This window comes from Podarcis vaucheri (assembly GCF_965113315.1).
Source record: "Podarcis vaucheri genome assembly, chromosome: 15".
In the NCBI taxonomy this organism is placed as follows: domain Eukaryota; kingdom Metazoa; phylum Chordata; class Lepidosauria; order Squamata; family Lacertidae; genus Podarcis; species Podarcis vaucheri.
The window spans coordinates 29,684,916-29,693,842 of NC_138753.1; positions in this window are offsets into that span (position 1 = coordinate 29,684,916).

The window sequence follows — 8,927 nt, forward strand, 5'->3', positions numbered from 1 at the left end:
AGCCCCCCAGAGTGGTTAGGGAAACCAAGCCAGATGGGCGGGGGATGAATAAATTATTATTATTAATTTTTTTTATTTTTCACAGAATACTACACATCCAGACATGCCATGTCAGCCAGGATGCTAAAAAAAAAAAAAGAGGTGCACAAGGCAGGAAGAGGAGGAAGATTGAGCAGGAGCAACAAGCTCAGCTCTCTGGAAACCTTGAAAGGTTTCTTGTGATCACTGCTAAAAGCACACTAGGCTCAGTAGCAGCAAGTTCCACAGGAGCCTGATCCAGTGTCTGTGGACATTCCTGTTGTTGCTTTAGAATCAGAAACAGCTTTGCCTGAGGATGCTTCTGCTTCTGCTCAGCTATATATTCTGCCAGAGAGTATTGACCTAAAACTTTTCGCTGATATTGGCTATTGGCCTGAAACGGTTGATGCAATCCAGTTTGAGCGTTATAGCACCAGATCACTGCTGCACCTGCATAGTTCTCTCTCCGTTAACCATCCACCAGGCGAGGTGCACTTTGTACCACAGACGGTCGTGCAACGCCGCTGGTACCTGGGTGCATAATGGTGCTATTTTTAACTAGCTCTGCCTGAGCAGCTTTTGCTACTAGGCATCACTGCGTCACAAAAGGTATTGCGCCTGCTGTTACCGTGGACTGTGTACACTTCTCACAGCCGTGCTGGGGGCAGATAAGAAACCACATTGTAGTTCTTGCCATAAAAAGGTCACAAGTAAACAAGCCTTAACTTCCTAAAATATATTGCACCTACATTCCTCACACCCAATTTAGTGTTCATACATAGCCTGAGCCATCAAAACGATTAAATCAAGCTATACAATTTGCTTACCTCTGCACCCTAGGCCAGCAGTTGCATGCTTGCAGTTCATTTTTGCCCTTCGGGGTTGTATCCAGCACCAGACATACTCTGTGTAGTCCCATTGAAATTATTCTGTATTCTGTAATTATTCACTGTATTCTTTTTGGTGCCTGCTGAAGGCATTCTTATTTAGACAACTCTACCCAGATGTTTAGAAAGTTCTATGAGTTTTAATTTGTTTAATGTATTTTATTGTGATTTTAACATGGTTGCAATTCTTTAAGTGATAATTTTCTTGTTTTAATCTTTTTTGCAAATTGCTTTGAGGGTTTTTTTCTGCAATCAAGCGGTATATAAATTTTATGAAATAAACAGATATGGCCAAAATGTTCCATTAATTTAGTGGGTCTACTTGGAATAACCATCAATTGGATACAGCACTATACATTTTAAACAAGATTCTTTCCTCTTGCCAAAGAATTGATCATTCAGACGCAAAGGGGCCCCCTGCTGGTCAAACACAGATAATATGTAACATTGACTTACCAAATAACTGCCACCAGCACATTGGGCATACCATATGGAAATTGGCCTTGAAATGTTTGACTCCACAACTTGAGAGACACTAGACTTTCCCTAGAAGAATTATAGATGAGCTGTCCTGAAAATCTGGTTCAATTTGCACAAGAGGCTGAGCTGTGGTACTTGCCTTCTGTACTCCACCATTGCCGTGTGCAAAGCAAATTACTGTTTTAACAGCACACAAACTGGTCAAAAGCAGCCCCCATCCACATTAGTAGGATAGCCATTGTTTATTTTTGCTGAGGAGCACTGCGCAGTTGCCAAGGGAACCACACCAGAAGCCTGTGCGCAAAATTGCTCATTGATGGCTCTGGCTGTTCCATAGCTGCTGGTAATACAGTTCGGAAACCAGTGAATAAACCAGAGAATGCTCCACTTCTTAATCAGTGCCACCTCCATGAGACAAATTAGGACTATGGGAAGCTGCCTTACACCAAATCAGAACATCGGTACATTAACATTTACAGTGGTACCTCAGGTTACATACGCTTCAGGTTACAGACTCTGCTAACCCAGAAATAGTGCTTCAGGTTAAGAACTTTGCTTCAAGATGAGAACAGAAATCGTGCTCCGGCGGCGCAGCAGGAGGAGGAGGCCCCATTAGCTAAAATGGTGCTTCAGGTTAAGAACAGTTTCAGGTTAAGTACGGACCTCTGGAACGAATTAAGTACTTAACCCAAGGTACCACTGTACAACTATTAACAAGCAGCAAAGTGCAATCTCGAAAGAATAACAAAAGATGGTATAGAATCTAGTAAAAAGAATGAGTTCACCATAATAAGTTATGCCTCTCCAGCTTATTGAATATGATCTAAGATTGTTGGGGACGTGAGATGCTGTGTTAGACTAGTTTTCCATCCAGCCCTGTATTGTCTACTATTGACTGACAGCAGATTTTCAGGGTGTCAAGATTCTCCATTCCTCATTGCTCAGATGTTTTGTTTTTAATGGTGAATAATACTGATTGGACCCTGAACCTTCCCTTATATACAGCATGTACTTTGCAACTGAGCAAAAGTACTACATTTAAGTACATTCTACATAAAGAGAGACATTGGCTTTGGAATCCTCAGTGGCAGGAAGCACATCGTGAAGAAACAGCCTTGTAGCGACAAGCAATATCACAGGTTTAAGCGGCACCAAGGAAGGGGCCTAGGCCAGCAGAACTGCCCGGGTCACACACCCTTTGCAAAGACCCAAAACTAACTCCTCAGGCTCATCGTCTCCAGCCTCACAATCATTTTAAGACGAGAAGTCTGAATAGTCTCGCTCCACCGGCAAAAAGAAATGCAGACATTTCTCCTCTAGAATAAAAATGCAAAACAACAACATCAGCATAATACCTTTTTTCTAGGACAAAACAAACAAGTGATGTCACACCAGAACAATTATAATTCACACAACCCCCCCCCAAAAAAAAATGACAATGAAAGGAGGACACTGCAGGGAGACGTGCAACTCTCAGTGGGGAATAACGAGGCTCCCCTTCCTCAGATGAACACATAAAATACCTTATTAGCCAAGTCTAGGGCACAGCTCTGTATTGTTGAAAAAGCAGCTCTTTTGAATTTGTTGTAAGACTAGCAGTTTTGTTCCCTGTTGTAGAAGCTGATTTGTTTCCACTGTACTTTGCTTATATGTTTGTATTTAAATAAAATAAACCTTGCTAAGCCACTGTAACCCTCTAGTTTTCCCTTTCATATCCAAAGGAACCCAGCCCAGTACTGCTACATCCAATCTTCTCAAGAACTAGGGAATACATGAAAAATACCAAAGTCTTCAAACAAAAGCAAGCCTTTTAAAGCCTGTTAAGGCAAATCCTCAGACCCCCACGCCATTTTGCTCATCTTTGTAGCCTGCTTACTAAACAGCCTAATTCATCCTCATACCCAGAGATTAGGCTAAACCCATCTTATTTGTGTATGTATTTTAAATAGGAGTGTGGGTGAAGCAAACGCCTGCTGATATTCCCTCTTCTATAAAACTTAATGGTACAGGAACATGGTCCTATTTCCCAACCTAACTGCTGGATCGCAGCTATGTCCATTTTTCTCCCTCCCATCTGGCAGTCTCATTTTAGCGTGTTGGGATGTTACAAAGCTGTATTGAATTATTCACGGAGTGGAGAAAGATAGCTTCTTGTTACCCTTCTTCCATAACACCTGAACCCAGTGGTTTTCAACCAGTGTGCCATGGCACCCTTGGGTGCCTTAAATGATGGTCAGGGGCGCCGCAGGCAATACTGGCCTCTGTTCCTGTTTCCTTCCCTCCCTCCTCTGATGCCCTCTTGCGTCTCTTCCTCCCAAAGGCTTGCACAGCTGTTTGTTGCATCAGTAGCTGCCCAGAGGACTCTCGGGGAGAGGAGAGAAGGCTGAGGGAAGGGTGTTTGAAAAAGGGTGAGAGGCTGCCAGCTCTGCAGGCAAGAGGTGACATGGCTGGGCTCCTGAGCCCCCACAGGGGTGCCACAGAAAGAATGCAGTTGGTCAAAGGAGCCATGGACTCAAAAAGGGGTCCAGTGAAGTGGCAAGTTGGAAGGTTCAGGACAGATAAAAATGAAGGCTTCTTCATGTTGTTCACGGTTAATCAAGGGAACTTACAGTGGTACCTCAGGTTACACACACTTCAGGTTACATACACTTCAGGTTACAGACTCCGCTAACCCAGAAATAGTACCTTGGGTTAAGAACTTTGCTTCAGGATGAGAACAGAAATCGCGCGGCAGCAGCGGGAGGCCCCATTAGCTAAAGTGGTGCTTCAGGTTAAGAACAGTTTCAGGTTAATAACGGACCTCCGGAACGAATTAAGTACTTAACCTGAGGTACCACTGTACTACCGTAAGATGAGACAATGACTACCAACTTGGTTGTTTTTGTTTGTTTGTTTGTTTGTTTTTTATTAAAGATTTTCTTGATTTACAGTACAAACTTGGTTGTTGATGATGACAACTGTGGCAGTGGCTCTCCAGAATGCCAGGTATTGTCAGGGACTGGGCAGAGGAGGAATGGTGGAAACCGCCTCCCCATCCTGACCCTTCCAGGGAGAGGGAGGAGGAAGACAGTATAGATTTACAACAGGAGTTTGAGGGAGGTTGCAGCTCCGAGGCAGATGAGGGGGAAAGCTGGGAAATCGCGGGAGAGCCAGAACAAATCCCAGCTGACATGTCATCATTAGAAAGCACTCCAGGCCCTCCATCTTCCAGAACCCAGCGAGCCTTAAAAGTAGGAGAACAAAGAGCTCAAAGACAGAGGGCACGTAGCAGCACATGTAGAGGAGACGATGAGAATGATGAATGAGGAAGTGGGAGAGGCAGGGCGGGTGGACAATGCCATTATCCAGCAGGCTGAGTTCTATAGCTTGAAATATAGATTGAAATAAAAAAGAACTGTCAGAAACTTTCCCTTGTCTTTATACTTTCCTGGGCAACTAGCCGGGAGCCGCTGATAGCATCCTGACAGGTATTAAGTCTGAGCATGAGTAGCAGCTGGTGTGGTGGAGCTGTGGCACTCAGCTGACCATTGCTACTGATTTCTGGGAAAGGGGGTACAAACATGCTGACAATGCCAGAGCGGCACTCCTGCTGGTACTTTTGCACTGCACTGACTTTGCCACCGTTCACCCTTTATGCCCCTGTAAGCAGCAGCAGCAACATGACCAACCAGGAGTCAGGCGAGCTGTACTGTCTGCTGCTACTGGAGACACCAGAGATTGAATCAAGGACTTTCTGCATGCAAAGCCCATGTTCTGCCATTGAGCCATCTCCCTTGTGCCCCTATTCATGCCAGCAGTTTATTGTGTACCTTCAAATGTCAGGCAAAAACATTCCTTTTTAACTAGGCCTTTTACTTTTAACTATCTATGGCCTTTTAGGGTGGGTGGGGTGTTTAAAAAGCATACCCCCCTTGGTTTTAAAGTATGGCAGGGGTTGGTAAGTCGCTCTGAGTTGCAGTGGCAAGTAAAAATGCAACTAATAAGTTTAATAAATGGTGATGGTGATGCAGCTAGCAATAAATTATTGGCCTGGGTGGCAACTTACTGCTGGCTGGATTTTGTGGGGAAGGGGTAGATATTCCAATAGCTGTTTTGTTCACTCACAAATGTTGATCACTGGTGATTTATTGGCACTGTTATTTCAAGGAGAGGGGAAGCACATGGATTTGGAAGGAATAAATTTCATATGCATTGCAGGTGGTAGGCAGCCGTTGCACAGGAGAGTGAGTGGGAGCTGGAGAGAGGAAACTAGGGCAACAGCTGTGAACACTGCAGACATCGGCAAAAGTGGAATCTGCACAGCAAAACCCCAGAGACCAAACAACAACAACAACAACCCCACCCCACAACCTGCTGTGCCCTCATGGGTCAGCCAACATGAGCCAAGCTGCCTGACCTTGCTGTTCATTAATGGGTTTTGTTCCAATTAGATGCCATCTACCTGCATCTTTCACAAATTAAGGCTGTTTCAGAGAACTTTGTTGTCATGGTTGCCAAGGGAAATGACTGAGTTAGCTTCAAGTGGCCCAACTGTTGCCCGTGGCAACACTGGAGCTTCAGCTCCCCTGAAAATAAAGGACAGGTGAGTTTCAGTTGCCTCCTGAAAAGGGAATTAAATTGACACAGCCTTTGTTTAATATTCATCTTCAGCCAGCTGCTCTCATATGTAGAGGAAAGGAGATAACATGTGTGTATTGCAAGGGACAGGTCATTTGCCTGACTTAACTTTTCATGGTTCAGCTGAGGTCTCTGCACTGATGCACATGTAATTACAGCTTTAAAAAGCCTTTCGGAAACCATCACAGACAGTCTTCTCTTTTTCCTTCATGCTCCCACTTTCTCACCGAACTATCTTCTTCCCTCACTTTTCTCCTGTAACGTGTGCTCTGCAGGGAGCTCTGGGTGATGACAACAGCAAGTTGACTTCAGGGATGGGGGGGGGGGAGAGAGAGAGACACAGACAGACAGAGAGAGCTTGTTATGGCCAAAAGGAGAGCCTTGAGCCTTTGGCCAGAAGCACGCGAAGACAACATTAAAGTAAGATGCAATGCTTAAAAGCTTCAAGAAGGATATAGGATCTCAGTCCCTTGTTAAGAGATAAACCATATGAGCCCCAGGCTTAACAACGTAAATCTCTTAAAGTTGCTGCCACGTTGAAGGAAGTGAATTAGTACAGATGAGGATTTTCTCCGTGAGATAGGAGGGGTGGGGAGGATTGGCTGCTAGGAACTGGGAAAATAGTGATGGTGGACAGCCAATCATCTGTATTTTGCTGACCAGTTGTCGTTTGAACTAGTTTCCACAATCTGTAAGTGGGAGAGTTCATGGATAGGCATAAGAAGTGGTTTGTCCAAGGTTGCCTTATAATGAGGCCAGGATGGTAGTCTCAGGAAAAGGAAGAAGCCATGTTTATGGTGGGAGAGATTGAGATGATTCTCCCAGCCACAAGCCTTTCTCAAGCCGCAGGAAAAAGAAAGAGAAGCAGCTTGAGGAGCTGCCACCCCCCCAGCTCCTAGTGGTAGCCCCTCCCTCACCCAACTGCCCCCCCCCAGCTGCTTCTGAAGGACCAATGTACTGTATTCTGAAAGTAGCAGAGAAGCAGCAATTGCAGCTCCTTCTATACAGTTGTCTTTTCATTTTATTCTAATGCACTTTTAAAAATCAATGCTTTTGATCTTTGGTAAATTGCTATGTCAGGTCTGTCTGAAAATCAGTAGAGAAATACTTCAAATAAATGCATTAATCAGCTTATGGAGACCCAGAACAAGTCCTGAAATTAAAAGACGTTCTCTCTGTGTGTGTATCTTAATTTCTACGTGCTGTGCAGGGGAATATTTGTTTAAAACAATGAAGCAAAACTAATTTTATCAGAAATGGCCTTTGCTACTGGTGATAAAGGTAAATGATGGTCAACAGGGGAGACCAAGCTTTTCTTTCAGGAGGTGGAGTTTATGCTTTAATGAGCAGCTGGTTCTATGCCATCAAGTAGCTATGGATATAACAATAATATATAAAATAGTTAGTGACATACAGTTAAGCCAAACAAATTTGATAAAACACACTTGGGAATCAGATCTTGAGGCAGGAATTGGTAAATAAATACAGTAGATAAATAGATTGGCAGAGCCCGTGAGCGAAGAGGCCCTTAAAGTCAGTGTCCATGCATATAAAAGAAAATAAGCTACTACACAGACAGCATTTTACACCTTTGAGGTGTAGCCTACAGTAGTCATATTAATAAAGTTATTTCTCCTCTTTGCTAAAGAGGGAGTAAAGACGTGGGAACACTGGTGGGTGTATGACAGATTACAGCCACGTTGGAAAAATGTTGGTGAAATAAGTTAGATCACAAAACAGAATGTTATCTGTACCCCAACTTTAGTATTGTTAAGTATCTTTAAAAATGAAAATGTCAATCTCAGATATAAATACTTGATTAATTTTCTTATAGTAGCAGCCCTACAACTTGTTGCCCCAAACTAGAAATCTTTGCAATGTTTACAAATCTCACAATGGAAGCAAGAAGTATGGACTATAGCACTCTCAGAAAAATTGACCAAAGAAGTTAAAGCCTTAGATGAAAAGAAAAATGAGAACAATTTTATAGAGACATGGTACCCTTTCGTCACATACCTGACAGAACATCAATTACAGTGGCATTCACCAGACTTGCATTTGAAACTTTGGAATAACACTTCCCCATAGGAGTTTGTGGCTTGGAGGAGGGGGTAGGTAAGGGGAACTGTCTAATAAGGGGAGTTATGTTCTCATGTTTATTTGGAAAAACCAATTAAAAACATTTTAAAAAGCAGCAGCCACGGATAACTTGCCAAACCAAGATGGGACCCCTGAGATTTCAGCAGATGAAATCTGTGCCAAATGGAACAGGTTGAAATTAAACACTATCATTATTCTGTTCACAGCTCCATATTATATCATGCGATGCTTAACATATCCATATGAACTATTTCATCAATTTGTGTTTGAAATATTTTTTTAAAAACTTCAAATGGTAGGTAAGGGGTGGGCTATGATGCAGTTCATGTCCAAAATCATGCTTCATGTTATAAGCTTGTGTGTACAGCATCTTAGGTCAAGGGTGGAAAGTGACAATCTTCCATCAAAGGCTGTTGTTGCAAGTGTCCTATTTTTACCCCAAAGTACCCCTAAGCTCTCTCTATCCTTTCAGTTACTGCAACTCTTATGGTGCTTTTTATTATAAAAACAAACACACACACTTGGCTACCATTCTCTCCAGGGCCAGCCCTATTTGGCCAAATGTGACACTAATTGCCTCAGGTGGCAGATGCTGGAGGCTGCCCCCTGACAGTTAGCCCTTAACTGTTCCCAGGCACTGGTTTGCATCATCCACGGCCTCTTCTGATTCAGGCATTACAGAGAAATTGTGCTGAGTGGTGTGGGTTTCATAATGAGACTGAGACCACCTGTGCAATGGGTCCTATTCTACTGTTAAAGGGCCAGTGCATGAGCACTGCCTTTGCTTCTATCACATCACCCAAATTTAAGCAGCTTAATAATTAA